The 18309-nt window shown below is 32.3% G+C and overlaps 1 protein-coding gene across 2 annotated transcripts in view; it reads left to right on the top strand.

Annotated features, from left to right (window-relative positions):
- pk (prickle) overlaps window positions 1-18309 on the top strand; it is a 232882-nt gene that overhangs the window by 112967 nt on the left and 101606 nt on the right. The window contains exon 1 of one of the 2 annotated variants that reach the window (XM_036362891.2): window positions 10925-11426. The exons of the other annotated variant lie outside the window; for it this stretch is intronic. The gene's annotated coding sequence lies outside the window, so the exon portion shown is untranslated. Of the gene's footprint in view, window positions 1-10924; window positions 11427-18309 lie in introns of those variants that run through there. 2 annotated transcript variants of the gene reach the window in all.

Consider the following 18309-nt stretch of genomic DNA (forward strand, 5'->3'; position numbering starts at 1 on the left):
CTTCCTTAAAATAAAAACCGTTTGATGCTTTTATATGGGTCTAGGCAAAACCAACACACCTTTTCTGCGCTATGTCAATCTAGCGGAACTTCTTCGGAGGTTAAAATTAAAAATATTAGAACATCAAAATTGAGCAATTAGAGGATAAAAATTGAGGTGTATTCACAAAATCGACTTACAAACTCAAATGAAAGTTAAAGAAAAACAAATTATTCTATTAACAAAATATCCAATTGCCTGCAAAAAGTGTCTTTACTTTAATTAAACTTTACGATTACTCCTAAATAACTATTTCTAAAGCAATTTAGAAGCTCATTATTGATTTTGCATTATGCCAATTCACCCAAAAAGCCATTACACCCTTATTAAAATAGAGAAAAATCTAAATAAAAAAGCATTAAAAACTACTATAAGCCAACAACCGCACCTGTGTCGGCAAAAACAAAAAGCAAGTCTTTAAGAAAGAAGAAGAAATGGACACGCCAAAAATGAAAGTGATGGAAAAAAGCCGCACAACTAACTAGCAAACGACCAGCACGAACGTCAATTTAGCCGCAATTCAATAGCACACTTTTAGCCGAAAGGGGCGAACTATGCGCAGAAAAATAGGTGAATTGTCCATTTCGGCAGGGAAATAAAATTTTATGAGATCACTTTAGCGACACGAATGCCGTTGGGTGCTTGTTACTTGCTAGTTCCGACTATTCGCGTCAAAATTTTTCCTTTTATCGAAAGCCATTTTTTCATGGCCTTTATTGCCCTTTTCGCCTTTAACTACTTTCTTTATTATTTTCCTTTTTTTTACATCGCATAGTTTTCGGCCATTTCGAATTTTATATTTCCCTAGCATTGATTTGATGACACTATTGAATGACTGAATAAATAGTTGACGATGCGGTTGACTGGCTTTTGGCATGCTTGACTGAATTGACTCTAGCCAACGGAGGCGCCCCAAATGTGTGGCACACATTTGCGTGCCTTGATGCCACATGCTTATTCGATATTTGTGAAAAGGTGTTTCTGTGCGTATATGCATTGCGTTGAAACAAATGTGTTGGTAAACGAGCCCATAATGTTCGCAATTAGCCAAATTGATTTTCTGATAAATTGAAATTGTAGTTGCGGCCCTTTTGCGGCTAATGAAAATTGATTCGAAGTTGTTGGTGATGTTTTGAGCATTGAAATTCACTACTGGAGTCTTATAGAATTTGATAGAATTTTGTGCCAATATACATATGTAAATGCTTATAAGAATTTTGGTTCGAAAATGAATTATGAATCTCATTTCTAGATCTCAAAACCGCCTGAAGGCTCTAGAATAACAATAAATTATAAAAAGCATTTATTGTATATAACATACAAGCTTAGCCAAATATTTGCTTCAGATGATCTAAATCGAACCATTGCCACTTCCAAAAAATTACAGTTATTAAAAATTATAAAGTTTAACACATAAGTTACTATCTGAACAACAAAACTAAAGCCTATTACAGTAAAGGTTTAAATTTTTCTGAAAAGCAAACATGGTGCCGCCCTCTTATAAGTTCGATCTACATGTTTTACAAACTACTAAAGCTATCTCAACCAAACTTCACTTCAGAATTCCATGATACAGTGAAAAAATTGTTGAAATGGCATAATAATCACACCCTGCTCACATATATGCCAAAACATCGGACGCATTATATTTTACCGTAAACGTGGTACGGAAGGGCTGCATAAAATTTGGACAATTGGTTTAACATTGCCTACCTTTAGGTGATCCATAATATTATATAAACAACTTTGTACCGATTTTTTATATAACATTATTTTAAATTCCATCAGATTCTTGCATTTATAGTTTAAAAATCAGCCCTTAATGCAAAAATCAGTACGTAACTATGGACTATACATTTGCAAGCACCAAGATACCTAATATGAAGACTCATGATGGATGGACCCATGATACCGTAGTATTGGGTAACTTGCGAGGTATCTTAACGAAATGAAAAGAGGATATTTTCATAATAATAATGTAATCTGGTGTTAAGAATATATCCATTTATTTAATAATCAGTTCAGTTCTTCCTCAAGCCCTCAAGTACTTTATTTTCGATTGATGCTACGCCCGTATACATCAATTTACATATAAGATATTCCAACAAATTTAAATGAATATAGTAATTTTTGACTTTCTGCAGGCATATGTATATACGCTTAAGGTAGTTGCAGATATATTTGATTAAGGACTGAAGTTTAAGCAGTATTCACAAAAATTAATTGCGACAACAGGGTCACGTTAGTAACACAGACCTTAGAGCGCTGAGGCCCCAAATTTATATATTTAAAAGAATGATGAAAAGCTAGTTATAAAATAGAGTCAACAGTTTGATATGGTAATTGTTAAAGTTAAAAGTAAAAATGTAGCTCCATTTCTTTATACTCGTACACGACGGGTCAAAAACAGTATTGCTGTGGAGCAGAGTATCAAAGAAGACCTGAATGTGTCCATCCGCTATCGCGCGCAACAATTGGAGTTGTGCCCATCTATTTTATGGTAGATTTTGTGAAAGGATCTTGATTTGCAGGCTTACTATATGCAACTCCTGCAAGAATTGAAGCCGAACGACATCGAGGGTGTCGCACATTCGGTGTTTAGGCCCAAAACGAGATAGCTGCCGGCTCCGATTTTCACAAGAAACAATTTTCATGTGAATTTGATGTGATGTGAAGCTCACTTTTGGTTAAAAGGTTACGTTAATAAACAAAATTGTCGCATTTGGAGTGATGACAATCCACAAGCCATTGTTGAGACGCCGTCACGCCCTCAAAAAGTCACTGTTTGGTGTGCTCTATAGGCAGTGAGAATCGTTGGTCCATATTTCTTCAAAAAGGTATTCGGCCATATTATTACTGTCAATCGGGAACGCTGTAGAGCCATGCTGAATGAATTTTTCGTATTAATCCTCTAATACGTTGATGTGGACGACTTTGGTTTTGGGTTCCAACAAGGCGGCGGTACATGTCATACAGCCAACGAAACAATTAATTTATTGAAGGAAACTTTTTATGAACGCATTATCTCTCGTCGTGGGCATATAGCGTGGCGATTTAATTCTTCCTGAAACCCACATGTCTAACAAATACACCCCGATGAAGTTGATGGAACTAAATTTAAACTACTTTCTCTTCCACTTATGTGTACCCTTTGCATTTAAAATATAAAATGCTGCTTGAAAACTTTATATAATTATTAAATATAATATTATGTATACGCACATTACTAATCCATTTGCCTCATTTATTTTATTGCAGGTGAGTTCGAAATGCCTTTTTATACTGGCATGCTAATTTATTATCTAAAAATTTCACAAATGGTAAGTCACATAAATCTAAATGACGATTTCTTGTTGATAAAACGCAGATCTCCAAGCAAATATAAGCAACATTTTGCATATTCGCATGTGTTCAAGTAAAAATAGCGTCTTAATTACCAACTATATAGACACATTACCACAAATACACATACATACATATGCACATGGAAAAACTGCCGGCGTGGCATCACCGGCAACATTAGCGGCAATAACCGCCAAGCCTTGTCGCCAAAGCTGCGCCTGCAGATTGACCTTGAACTTACAACACGCTGCCAGCGGGCTAAACTTACACGAGCAGCTTTTCATACACACACACAAACACATACACTCGTAAATGCATGCATATGTGGTACATGAGGACGCTCGCTAATAGCGTTAGCAGCTTTGGAGATTAGCACGCTGCCACTTCTTTGACACTCTGCTGCGCACTTTTTGTTGCTTTTGTTACCATCTGTAATGTTGCAGGTGCAGCCGCAGACGCATTAGCTGTCACCCGTGTGATCGCTGTCTGCTATTTATTTGCTTTATGCTTTCGCTTTTTCCATGGTCCACAACCGCTAAGCTTTATTTGCTTTTTGACCGCGTTTATCATTGCGCAGCTAAGCAGGCAAGCTGTGTCCATGTATGTATGCATATATGTATATACATGTGTGTGCACTAGTAGATATGAAAAGTTGTACTTAGCACAAGTTTGCGTCGCATAGACACAGACTTTAGTTAAGGCCCATTTGTTGTTGGTTAATTTGCATGGAGTCGCCGGTGTTGCACTGCTGCATGCTGAAAAAAATGATTGATTGCGCATTAATGTGATCACTGGGGCGGTGGGAATGCACAACTATAAATGCTGGCTTTTTTCTTGGTTGGTAAGACCTCTTTTAATTTTTTTTACTGAGAAAATCGTTTTTTTTTTATGAAGACCTAATGAATTATGGGTTTCCGTATTCTTCGTCTAATTTTGTGTTAATAATACCTTCAGTATAAATAAGGAATACATATGTTGCCATTGTGTTTTAAATACTTTCGCTGCAACACACATGTTACTAGGGACAGCTCTTGTGGAATTTTTATAGAAAAATTAGACTTTTAGCACATTATCTAGGTCTCTTGAAGAGTAAGTGCACTCAGTAAACTATTTTATAGACCTTTAAAGGCAAATGAAACAAAAAAACATCCCCTGAGGGCAGCGAATTGTTAACAAGCGATTTGCTGGGAAGTTTTAGAGGCTTCTGTAAGTCTGCTGATGGTTTTAACTTAATCAAGCATGCACTGTATAATTTTTCACCGTAGCTGCTTGTGTATTACATGTATGTGTATAGGATACTCGTAAAACATGAGAATAAATTCTGTGATTTTTCTAACCGGGTGTAAATTTGCTAACCCTCCGATGGTTAGTTAGTGGGGCGCTCGTTTTCTTACAAACTCTGACTATTTGCGACAAAATTATCTTTTTATACCCTTAACAGGGTAAATCTAGTTTGTACCACTGGGGTATATAGCTGCCATATTATTTTCAAAGCAACGCAACACTATAAAAAAGAATTTGTTCAGAACGGAACACTCTAGGTTATATCTGCAATTTAAGCTGACCGATCAAAAATCAAGGCAAAAATAAAAAATACACCTATGAAGAGTATTATGGCTTCGGTGCAGTAGAAGTTAACGGTTTTTCTTGTTTTTTTTATTAACAGGATAGGCCCTCAACTTAAAATTCTTGGTGAGTTGAATGGAAATGTTGAAAATACTCTTCAGTATATACATACGATCACAATGAAGTCATTAAAGCTATGAGTTTTTAAATAAATTATTTCCAAATTAATTGGAATGAGACTGTGTGCCTGAGCACATACATATTGTACTTAATACGCTGTGAAGTCTCCGGGTGTAGTATGTCGATGCTTATTAACCAGTCCAAGCCGGTACAGATAGGTTAAGAGAGGAACTCTTGAAATCTAAATGTCTCCCCAAAAAACGAGTTGAAATTTTGAAGAAGGTTAAAATTGCGATAATCAGATATTTAATGGAGGTGGACTTTAATGAAATTTCAAATATATCTTTTAAATATATTGATTAGTTTTAGCTAAAGATTAATTATATGGTACATTTACTAATATTTTTGATTTTATACAAAAACTGAGCAGCTTTCGTGGCTAACACCATAGTCCACTTTTTCAGAGACTATTAAAACATCATATTTTTAAGTTTCTCATAACTAGAATCGTTCAGTATGCATTTGACATCTTATGTGAATGACCGAATATATAATATATGCTCTTGTATTCTACTCTTTTTTTAACTTAACGGATTATGGATTCTGACAACTTTGCACTTTCTAAACATAGCCTTGTATACTTTACATAGATAGACTATAAGGAGGTGTGTGGCTGCTAACATTCACAACCATTAGTGATCATTAAAAGCTATACTCCCAATTGACCCCCTGAACAAAAACAAAAATCTCGTGTTTGAAATAAAAAATAATGTAAATGTGTTCAACAACAACAACAAATATCAACAATAAATCATTGAGGCGCAAAAATGCCAGCAGAACTTTTAGCAGAACACTAAATGGGCAACTACTGACTAAACCCTCTTAGGCCTAGAGAAAGAGGAGGGCAAAAACGGCGGAAGACTTAACGCCATTACTTAATTATAAAGTGTAGGTACACGCGTAACATCAAGCGGCAACAAAACCCGACATTTACAAACCGTACTCAGATGAACACTCATATACACACGTACACCTACATTAAACTCAAGAGCAAAATCCGCACCCTGTGGACTATTTTTAACTAATGGTCATTGTTATGCTTTGGTGCCAGAGCGAAAGACCCGCCAGCCAAACTCGTAGCGGCAAACTTACAAATCGCTTTCAATCATAATTTCCACAAAATTACAACAGTTCATGAATGTAAACAGCAAATAGGAGAAAAAACATAGAAAGCATAGACAATGAAAAAAAATCCACGTACATACATACATGAGCCACTTCAGAGATTAAAGCAGATCATAGTGATCAAGCTGATCGCAGTGTTAAAGTCCAGCCAACCATTGGTTTGACTACAACATCTGTGTGCAACATGTTGGCAAGCTCGGCGAGTTTGTTCGACTATCAAACTCGATTTCGGAAAGAAATGCGAAAATGAAACGGAAATGAAAATCGTGCAAGAAAGCGCCAAACTTGGCTAAGCGCCGTTGGAGTGACCAAAGCAAAGCAAGCAGAGAGCAAATGAGTGAGTTAGTGCTCTAGAAAGATCAACAGCTCCACTCTACTTTGCTTTACTCAACTACGTTGCTTCGGCTCCCATTCACCGGTTCAGCATGAGTTGGCTTCAGTTTGAGTAAAAACGTGCCGGCGTGCGGTAACACCTGTCCGTTTGTGTCGCTAACGCGTTATTATACAAAGCCTTGGTATATTGTATTACCGGTAAAAGTTTCTTATCGCGCCTTTCAGTGAATGCCCATAGCGGCTTTTGATTGTGCCTGTGTTCTACAAAGCGATCAAGTTGAATGTTTGCTCAAGCATCACTTCAATTGACGATATGTTATTAAAAAAAGCATAGTAGAAAAAAAATATAATAATAAATTGCCGGTGGGTAAAAGGGAGTAAGTGCTTGTAAAAAAAATAATAAGAATAATTAAACATAAAAAATAGTTTTTTTAATTGCGTGTCGAATTTATAAGTGTTTCGTTATTTTATTGCGCGTAGAAATAATAAAAAAAAATATTAGTGAAAATTGAATTGTATCAAGTGCCATGAAACTACAAGATTGTTTGCATGAGAAAGCAAAAATTAAATTATCATTTTAGTTTTTTTATTTTTATTTTTAAACAATAAAAGAGCCACATTATAACAATATATTATATTTACATAATATAAATATGTGAAAAATATTAACCGTTTATAAGTATATTTTTTTTTTAATTAAGAGAGTGGATGTACTTATTTTTTCACTAAACAAAAAATAAATAAAAAATAGTTAATGTAATATAATAAAAGTGTTATAACTGGGTAGTGATAACAAGTAAGAATAAAGTGAAATTATCAGGTTAATTTTATTAAGTAAATGTTAGTACACATTAACTCCAACGAACCTAGGAGACGATATACAAATTTTAGTACCCTTCAAGTGATTTTGAAGAGATTAATTTAAGCAGTTACATGGTTTTCACTTCAAAAAATTCCGGTTTTATTGTCTTACTGTCTATTTTATAACATCTCTAGAATAGTATCTTGAATTCTCAAGTTAGTCCGAGTAATAGTTTTGGAGATACAGCCTTAAAAAGATGCGTGCTTGAGATCGGTTACATATGTACATATATAGTCACTTAAAACTTCAACCGCATTTTCTCGAAACTGTGTTTTCAAAGTCGGTTGTCTAGATTTCTCACGAACTACTCAATCGATCATAATGAAATTTTACACAGGTTTCGGAGTTATAATTTACAAGGTCTTAAACGAAGAATTTTTTGTTCAATCACAACCATTTAATAAAAAACTTCGAGAAATATTTACCAGAATTTGTTGTTTTTTTTTTTTGTAAAAACTTCTGCCAGAAATACGAATTTCACTTCTTTTGTTTTTCCTCTGTCCTATACCTAGTTTATGGTTTTAATTAAAACACGTATTTTTTTCTTTTTTACTTTTGATGAACCTGAGAAAATTCTGCTGTCACTGCGTAGGTCCTTTCTTCAGAGACACTGGCGGAAATGACGTCGTAGTGCCAAGTTTTGAATATTTTCTTTTGAAAATTTCACAAAACCTTTGCAAACTATGTATCTTTGAATTAGTATAAAGTTTGAAAAAAATATTTAATTTTTTATATAAAAAAAACTATTGAAAATGGGCCGTTTTTTGCTCGAAGAAATCCATGTAACCCCTTAAGTACATGCAGCTCATTTACGATTAAATAATTTTTTTAACCCTTATACTCACAACAAAAAAAATTTATTATTTTTCTACTTCTTCATAAATTAATAAATTAGTAATTATTCCATCATTAACCATATACACCTCAGTTTACCCTGTAGTACTTTTGTACAAAATATCGTGAATAATGCTCACCATTTTCATGCTTATGCTTCTAAAAAAATACTTGCTGGTTTCCGGTGAATATAATTAATTTGTCTACTGAAGACTATTTGTCTTTTTTCTGGCTACTGCTAGTTTTTTCTACACTTCGTAAGCTGGTGAAGAATGGACTTTTCAACTTAGAGAACGCGCACACCTTCCCAACCCTCAACATCACAAACTTCTTCATCTACACACAGATGCTTATATTTGGGCGACTCGTTCAATCTAGTCACTGTTTTTTTTTACTGGACTATGTTGACACCCTTAATTCGTACAGCAGTTTATTTTGGAATCTTATGCGACAACCTCTAATGCTAATGTATTAAAGTTTTAAAATCTCTAGCAAAAATTTTATTTTCGGAATTCCAATAAATAAACTACTTCAATGCTTTGACCGTACATGCCTCGGGATTCTGAAAGGACAACAAGCTCGACTTGTTTATATACATAGTGTTAGAATATTTGCCAATAGCAAGTCCTCTTCTATACAGTGGTAATATTCATGTTATTATTGTTATTCAGCGTATATGATGGCTTTAAGCTATACAAAATAATCTACCTCTTTAGAGTTACGACTGTAAACTGTGACGTTTTGCCCTCCCTAATTACAAAATATATTCTTTGTGTTACTTTTAGGCTAATGATATATTTAATCATCACTCGCCTTAACCATTTTTAGAATATTTTTCCAACAATAGATTAGCATACTCAAATAAAGCTCTCTTTGTTAGACTAAAAAATTTACTAGACTTATATCAAATTCATTTAACGGTAGCTATTTAAACATATTTATGTGTTTACGGTACTTTCTGTTCGATCTAATCAACTCTCTAAACTAAAATGTCTATAGAAAGGCAACATTTGTGTAAACTCATATGCGTTACTATTGTATATTTGGCAATCTGTAAAACTATACATTCTAGCTTCACAAGACCATCAACAACCAAAAAAAAAAACAAAAAACACTGAACAGCATTCGAATCTGCCGTGTTTCACGCATATTTATCAGTCACTACTACAAAGCCTGAGGACTATAAAATAGTTTTTAAAACAACACGCATTGAGCACGCTACTTTTACATTTTAGCAACAGAATAACAATACTTACTGCCATTGTATGGATTAAAGAAGTTATATATGTCATAATATAGAAAAATTAGAATTTCGATGAAAAAAATTGGAACTTTGCCCAGATGAGCTGTAAAAATATAAAAAGGAAAGGTACTAAGTAATAGTCAATCAAAATGTGGAAAAATTAATATTAATAAATTGAATAAAAAGCTAAAAATATTTAAACAGCCCAAGAGCGAAAGTAGCGAAGTGGTTATATAAAAAATAAATAAAAAAATAAAATAAATAAAGAATAAAAAATTTTGTAAAATAAGAAAAAAGAAAAAGAAGAGAAAAGTTATTAAAATTTGATAAAGAAAAAATACATAAACAAACCTAAGCTACAAGAAGAATATCTTACTTGCTTACTCCTTGTGGAATTGAAAATACAGCACAAGCCAAAAAAAATCAATGAAAGAAAATAATTGGTCAAACGTTTTTATTAAAAGATGGTTTTCATTTTTTAATTAATTTTTTTTTTTATATTTAAATAATATTAATAATAATAATAATAATAATAATAATATTGATAATATAATTTAGAAAACTTGGTAATTTAATTACTGTGTATTTTGAAAAAAAATATTAAACAAATAACTAAATTGGTAAATTTGAAATAAAGCCAAAGAAAATGAAAAAAATAACTTGGTCAAACTTTTGTTTTTATTAAAAAATATGAAAAGCATTTCTTAGTACTTTAATTAATTTATTTTTTCTTTAGGCTTTTTATATTTAAATAATTGCAATTAATTGTTTATTGTTTGGCAATTTAATTATTTTGTATTTTGGATAAAGTTATGAAAAATAAAATAAAATTAGTGGTATTACTATTTAGATAATTCGAATACATTTTTTTGAAAGTTGGTCTTTTAATTACTGTGTATTTTAAAAAATATATTTAAAAAAAAAACATTAGTAAATTGAGAACAAACCTAAAAAAGAAAAAAATTAAAAAAAATTACTTGGTAAAACATTTGTTTATTAGCAATATAAAAACCATTTTTTAATTAATTTACTATCGATCCATCTATTATTTTGTTTAAATTTAAGTAATTTTAAATAATTTTTTAGAAAATTTATAATATAATTATTTTTTATTATGAAAAAATTATAAAAAAACGTAAATTATTAAAAGTTATATTAAATTAATTAAAACTAACTATTGTTGAATAGAACAGCAAGGTTTATAGAAAAAATATATTGAAAAAAGTTCTATTCTTTGAACTACATTATAAATTCAACAAAAAAAATTTAAATCTAAAAAAATATAATATTGAGAAATATTTATAAAAAATATATTAAATCTTCCAAAAATTAATAAAGATTTTTGGTTATATATCTCTGTTATTCCACTAATTTAATTTTCATCCATAACGCAGAAAAAATTAAAATATTATAAAGAGTATAAAATCCGCTAGGCACAATTCCGCTAAACTTAGTAAAAATATGTGCACAAAATTTTTTTCAGCACCAAAAATGTGCAACAAAAAATACAACATAAAAAGTGACTTGTGAAAATATGCTACAACAGCAACAACAGCAGTTAACAAAACATAAATAAATAAAAATCAAACCTCCGCAAGAAATTCTTCGACAACAGCTTCGTATTAACTACGAGGGATAAAACGATTACAGCGTATAAAAGCCATAATAACAACATAGCCGAACAGCAACAACTACAGCAAAAGCAACGACAACACGGAAATAGTAATGAGTGTGATTGTAAAGCGCCAAAAAACAGGCGATACAAAGCAACATAGAACAACAAAAACAACAACGAGAAACTCATCGATTCCACAGCAATTTGTGGCAGACACATTGTTGTTGTCGCTGGCTTGACGCTGCAGACAAGCTGTATGCATTCCCCATTTTGGCAAAGTGTTAAAGGTGCGTGTACCGAAGTGTTGTTGTGCAACACAACTACATCTTCCTATATATATAAATTTGTGTATATTTACCGTGAATTGTTGTCACATTATCAAGTACTCGCTGTTAGCGGGCCGACGAGCAGCGACCGTTTTCTGATTTCGATCGCGCGCGCCACAAAACGTTTGCTTCAATTGAATTCCACACACACTGAGAGACACCTTACATATTACATGCGTGTGTGTGTGTGTGTTTACGCAGCGCAACAAAAGCATCGAAAAATTATGCAAACACATATTGTTGTAAACAAAATTATAGAGAAAAAATAAAATCAAAGAAAAATTATGCATAAAGGCTGTCTTCGCCCAGCTCAGCTTGTTGTGACTTTAGGCGTAGCTTACGAGCGTGCGACCCAGTGGTCGCTGCCACCAAATGCCTTCATTTGGTATTCTATGTGTCAACGATGCACATTCACAATTTCTGTAATTTTTTATGGGCTTTTAATTTTTTCGCCATTTATTTCTTATTTGCCGTGATTATTTGTTCGATCTCCTCTACGCATTTGGCATCAAAATGCATGGGGTGTCGTCATTTATATGAGCCTTGACGCGCTTACAATTGAATATTTTTCAGTGGGTTATTTCTTTATATTGTCGCGTTGTTCAGCCTTTGATATCAAATAGCATGTGTCCATACATATATGATTAGATTTATGGTAAATATTGTGTGTGCGCTGGTGTTGTTTGTTTTATGTCTATTTGATATCTTGATGGATGCGCGCTGGTGCATGACCCAGTAGGAATTTAAAAAAATTTTTTAGGTTAATTATTATTTTGAAGTTTTGAAAATTAATTTTAATTTCTTGGCATTCGTATGCTTAAATTTTGAGTAATATTATAACAATTGAAATTTTTAATTCTTTAAGTTTAAGTTAATACATGCTTTTAAGAAAATTTTTCTAAAATGGGTAATTGAGTCTAAAAAATTTCCAAAATATTTCTGCGGAATTATTTTCTCAAGAATGTCATTAACTGTTGTTGATTAAGAGAAAATTATTCACACAAAATTTTATTTTACTGCAAAATTTTTTTTTTGTCGAATTATATAACATATAAAAGTTGTGAACAAAATCGTAATATTCTTGCTAGAAAAATTTTGTTGTATATTATTTTATGATTCCATACATGAACTTGATTTTGATCGGTCAGTTTGTATGGCAGTGGTTCGATTTGAACTATTTCTTCGGATACTGTACCGTTATCTTAGATAATAATCCGTGCCGAATTCGGAAAGATATCTCGTCAATGAATGAAAATTATTCGTATGAAAAAGCAATCTCCATGGATAGCTTGAAAAAAAATTAACTGATTCCAAAACTATTATAAAATAAATTAATATATTACTAAAATTAGAAAAACGCAAATCTTTAAATATACTTCAGAAATATACCATACTTTCCTATACTTTGTCAAACTTTTACAAAACTAACGGTAAATCCAATGTAATATAAATTCTTTTTGATAGCTATATAGTACGAAATATTGTTTAAGTTGACAGACCAATGTTCTTAACTTAGTTCTTAAATTGTTGTTCAAGTATAGTGCGCAAAATTCTATGTAAAGAAGCATACCTTTGGTCGATGTAAAATCAAAGACCCTTAAAACCAAATATATTAAGCTGCATAGTAGTAAATTAAGTTTAGCTAAATACTATATCTATAAATTTTTCCATAATTATTTATTCATAATACAAAATTCTAAAATTCGATGAGCCATGCTCAGGTTTAATTAACCATCATATTATTATTATTATTAACTAATTTTATTACTCATGACACAGACGCAAAAACTGGGTATGATAATGTAAAAGGTCGTAAATGTCTACATTTAATATATTTTCTAGCTTATTTATTACTTTTTATCCGAAAAAAATTCCTACAGCTCAACTTTTTGAAATACTAGTGGAAGGTATTTGTTATTTGCACAAAATTGAAATTAAGTTAAGTGTGCTGCTGTTTGGTGTTTAACTAGTTAATAGTACACAGTAGTTAAAGCGAAGCAATAATTTTTGGTGTGGTTTATGCATAATAAATATATATTTGTATGTAGTTACGTAATATACGTATGAAATCCAATATTTACGATAGTTTAACAATATATGCATATTGACATACAAAGTAAATGTTTTTAATACTCGTATAATATTGTTTTTCTTACATACCCAGTGTGTGCAAGGCCACCTTTGAAATATATTTATTTGGTAATTATATTTGAAAACATTAAAAGAAACCATGAGCATTAAAAATGTGATATTACATACTTGTATTATTAACATGCTATATTGAAATAATATATTTCAAGGTATGACCTTAATTACCAACAACATATAAAAATTAGAAGTAAAACTATATTCAAATAGCTTGCATAAGAGTTTAATTGATATTTCAACAAACTTTTGAAATCAGAGTCATATTTTTGAGTTATTTACTTCACTATTTTTTACTAAAAATATTTACAATCGCCTTTAAATTATTTTAATTTTGAATCAATGAAACTAAGTTTAAAACTTCAATATTACACCCATTCCTCCTAAAAACTATGGCCAGACTTACTTTTTGCTACGTAACCAAACTTATATTCAAAATATGTACGTTATATTATCGTTATAGATACCATAAAACTCAAAAAATAGTTAGTATTTGTAGTTTGAATTAGTAAACAAAACCCTACATATTCTTAAATCTTTAAATCTTCCACTAGAAATTACCACAATTTTTTAAGTTTTTTGAACCAAACTATTTATATTTCAAAACGCCAATCCTTCATTAACCTAGTATTTAAAATTTTTTAATTATTGTGTTCACTTTTCCACTTTCAATATGCCAATAGATTAGCAATCACACCCACCAAGTTTGTGTCTTAAGTCTTTTGTCTCAATGCCGTCTGGTTGCATTTAGGTGTGGGAAGCGCTTAATTTTCAAGTAATCTGCGCCAATGTCTGGCTTATGGTGACATATTTTAATACGGAAATTTACAAAAACAAAACAAAAACGTGCTAATAACTACAGTCATAGCAATAACCATAAAACTGCAACAAATGTTGTGCATGAGAAAATGAGATTACATTTACAAAAGCAATAACCGTAAAGAACAATATGCGCCGTTATGATGTCATGTGGTGCAGCATTGTATAGCAATCTCAAAGATAATTTTTTAATATTTTTTGAGGGCATTTATGGTATATTGCAATCGCATATATAACAGACAACATAATAAAATCTTTAAAATCCTTTTAAAAAAAAATTTAAAATATTTTAGACAAATTATTGCAAATTTGTTTTTACTTGATAAAAAACTAAAACCGGACAGCGTTAAACCGTAATTAAACACCTGCTAGTTGCAATTGCGATAACGCGCACGCAATGCAAGTAAACTGTATTGAAAACGCACGCCTAAATTAAAACTGAAGAGCTGAAAAAAAATAAAGAAACTAAAAATATTATTAGCATGTCGGCAAAAATTTGTAAAATCACTTAAACATGTTTACAAATTGTCGCTTATATCGCCATAAACCTTGCACGCATATAAATTACACATGTTTATAACGGTATTAACTTATTAAACAAGGCTTGTGCGCGTTGGTGGCACATTGCTTAGCCATGGCCGCTTGTGTGTAGCTCACTGTCACGCTGCCACACGCACAGTCATAAGCGTTTTTTCATATTTTTTCATGCTCGTTTTGTGCAAAACTTTTTCGAGTGAAAAACTTAATTTGTCAACTGGTTTTTTCACAAGCCTTTAATTTATCGCCCAGCATAGCCAATCGCTTAATTTACTAATTTCCAGTTGATAAAATGTGCACGCTTCAAAAGCAACATCAACAGCAACAAACACTGCATTTAATTGCTACGTTTTAACGCTTAAATGCAGCTTAAGCTTTGATTACTTGTACGACGGGTGGTGGTAATTCCAGTAGCTTAAGCTGATGTCTGTAATTGGAGGGGATATTAATCACTTAATTGTACAAGTGTGTGCATCGTTAAAGAAAAAAAGTGCTTTAATATTTTAACCTTCAATTAAAATGCTTTTAGGAGAAAATTTTAGTTTCACTTTTATAGAAGCGAGTTAATAAATGTATATAAATATACATATGTACTATATATAGATAACATATGAGATATGTGTCATTGCTAAAATCGAAGAAACAGGTTCATTTTTCAAAATTATTTATTGCCTTCAAAAAAGAGAATCTGCTTTCAGATTGGTCTAGTTTCACTTTATTTAATTTTTAATGAAATACCTTACAAAATGGTTTCATTTCACAGAAAAATAGGTCTATAGAATTTAGCACAATAAAATAGGGATTGTAGACCTTACAAGGTTACACTGTCATTATTAAGAGATTATCTCAAATTTACAATACTAAATAATAAGGCAGCCCTAGGCACAGGGGTCTACATATTTGATATCTTATCGATTTTGACAATTTCATGACGTGAGATCGGATACCTTCAAGGCACCAGTTGTGCAAAGTTTTATTTCGATAATATCATTGACTGTCGAATGAATTTTCTGTAAAATAAAAGAATGAGATAGAGTTTAAAATTGCTATATATGTGAAATAGGTGTGGTTGTTGTTCGATTTCGGTCATACTCACACCGTAGTATATTGTTGGCATAATGAATTGCAGCTAATTTGGTTGAAATGCCACGCAGGTTGTCGAACTTTGTCACCGGCTCTTATAAAACTCTGTCTCATATAGGATGTGAAATGTAATTATTCCGATGCATTTATTTAGTAGTTTTTAAACTAGTATACCCTTTCCATGTGCAATTCACTGCACCCAAATATAATATATTTTCATATAATGACATTTCCATCCATCATCAATACCAAACTTCATATGGTGCCAAGAAACATGTGTACCAAGTTTCATCAAGATATCTGAATTTTAACTCAAGTTATAGCTTGGACGGATGGACGAATGGGCATTATGGACAGTTTTATCATCTTCGACGCGATTGGGCCGTAGCCTCTAATATCCTTACCCTTGAAATTTTGGAATCGGATCATACAAACCATTTTTCACAATACCACCATATTCTAGTAGGATATTATTACAGAAACACTTTTTAAGTTTACATAACGCGACAAGTTTGAGATAAGTCTGCGATAAGTCTGCAATTAACCACCAAATGGCATGTGATTAACAGCAGCTTTATTCTTTTTGTGTATATGGAATGATCTGATCCCTTATTTCAAGTATGTTCTATGAAGTTATTATATACATTGGTTTTCGAATATTTACAGAAGTGGCCTATTATTTTTCATTCCCTTAAAAAATCCGAGGAAGTTTGTATGTAGTTTTTTTTATCGGTGAATGCTGTAAATAGTTTCCCTCAAAAATTTTGAGCAGAGCGCTTGAAAACCACGAACAAGCGCATCGATTGTAGCTACTAGGGTATGAACTATCTCGTGTCACTTGTGATCACTTATCCACGGTATTTTTTATTGACGTTGGTAATAAAATTTTCTGCAGTTTGTCAACGTATTTATAGCGCTAAATAATAAATTCCTAAACTTTCAATATTGTGTCAAGCTGCATCGCTCGATATTCAGTACCATATCGATGCGTAAACTTTCTAGTGCGACAAGTGAGAGTGCGAAATATTTTGCCATTTGCGCCAAATCAATAACCGGCAAACCAGTTGGCGTAAAAGGCAATCAGTTGTCGCCGTATTCGTCTTCCACCACTCTCCGTGCGCACAATTGCCAATTGCAATTAAAACGCCTGCTTGCGAAGCCACTAACTGGAAGTAAAGCTATTGTTATTGTTATTGTCTTGGCCGCTACTATGCTCACCACCGCTGCTACTAGCTTCCACTATTGGTTGCTAGTATTTTTTAATTAAATTTCTGGTTGCAAGTATGTGTGTACTTGCCACATAGGCCGTCCGCTGACTGATAGAGTTGTTGTTTTATTTATAGCCATGCCATATTGTTGTTATGCAGCGCTTTATTCAAACGATGAGATAGCAATTTTTTGCTTTTTCCACTCTCTTTCTTTCTTTTTTAAGAAAAATCAGGTTAATTACGCGCTTTTAGCAAAAGCAAATCAAATCATAGCGGCACCAAAAGCGTTAGCTGGCGCATCTCACACCGCAGCTGTGAAGTATTTATGCCGCATTTGTAGAGGGAAATGCAACAAGCAACCCGCAAGCCAACAACAATAATAGCGTTGACTTTCAGAAATGTGGCAACCTCAGTGTTGGTGTGGCTGGCGTGGCTCTTTCACCGCTGGCGCTGCGCAAACTTTTGCACACACACTTACATATACAATATATCTATATTTACATACATAAATCGCCAAGCAAGCGCGCATATTCATTTTGGTGCCACTACAATTTACTAGACGAAAATCGCTTATGCTCCTTCATGTTGCAGCTTCAAAGAAAATAATTACAGATGCATAAATGTAGTGCTTCTCTTACCTAAGAGTAGTCAATGGTTGGTTAGGAAAGCGGAAAATTAATGAATAAAATGACAATGGCAGTTTCCTGTGGATTTACATATGGTATATAGAAGGCTACCAGTTTTTTTTATTTAATTTTAATTGTCTTCTATATACATCTGTATTATTTATACTAAGTTGTTGAAATATTATTGCATGGCTTTTTCTTCTCTAATAACTCTTTTTGGACCAAAAGGATTAAGACAAGTTCCGACCTTTGAAATAATCATTAAAATTATCAATTTAAAATAATTTCTACGTAAAGAAAATTCACAAACGTTCTATCAGAAATATTAGTAAACCCTTCTTCCTTACAAGATCTGTCTTATTTCAACTTTTCATATCCTTGGCTTTGAGTAAATGACAAGTAATGTCATAGTCACACTAGAAAATG

The sequence above is a fragment of the Bactrocera oleae genome, chromosome 4 (assembly GCF_042242935.1).
Source record: "Bactrocera oleae isolate idBacOlea1 chromosome 4, idBacOlea1, whole genome shotgun sequence".
NCBI classification, from domain to species: domain Eukaryota; kingdom Metazoa; phylum Arthropoda; class Insecta; order Diptera; family Tephritidae; genus Bactrocera; species Bactrocera oleae.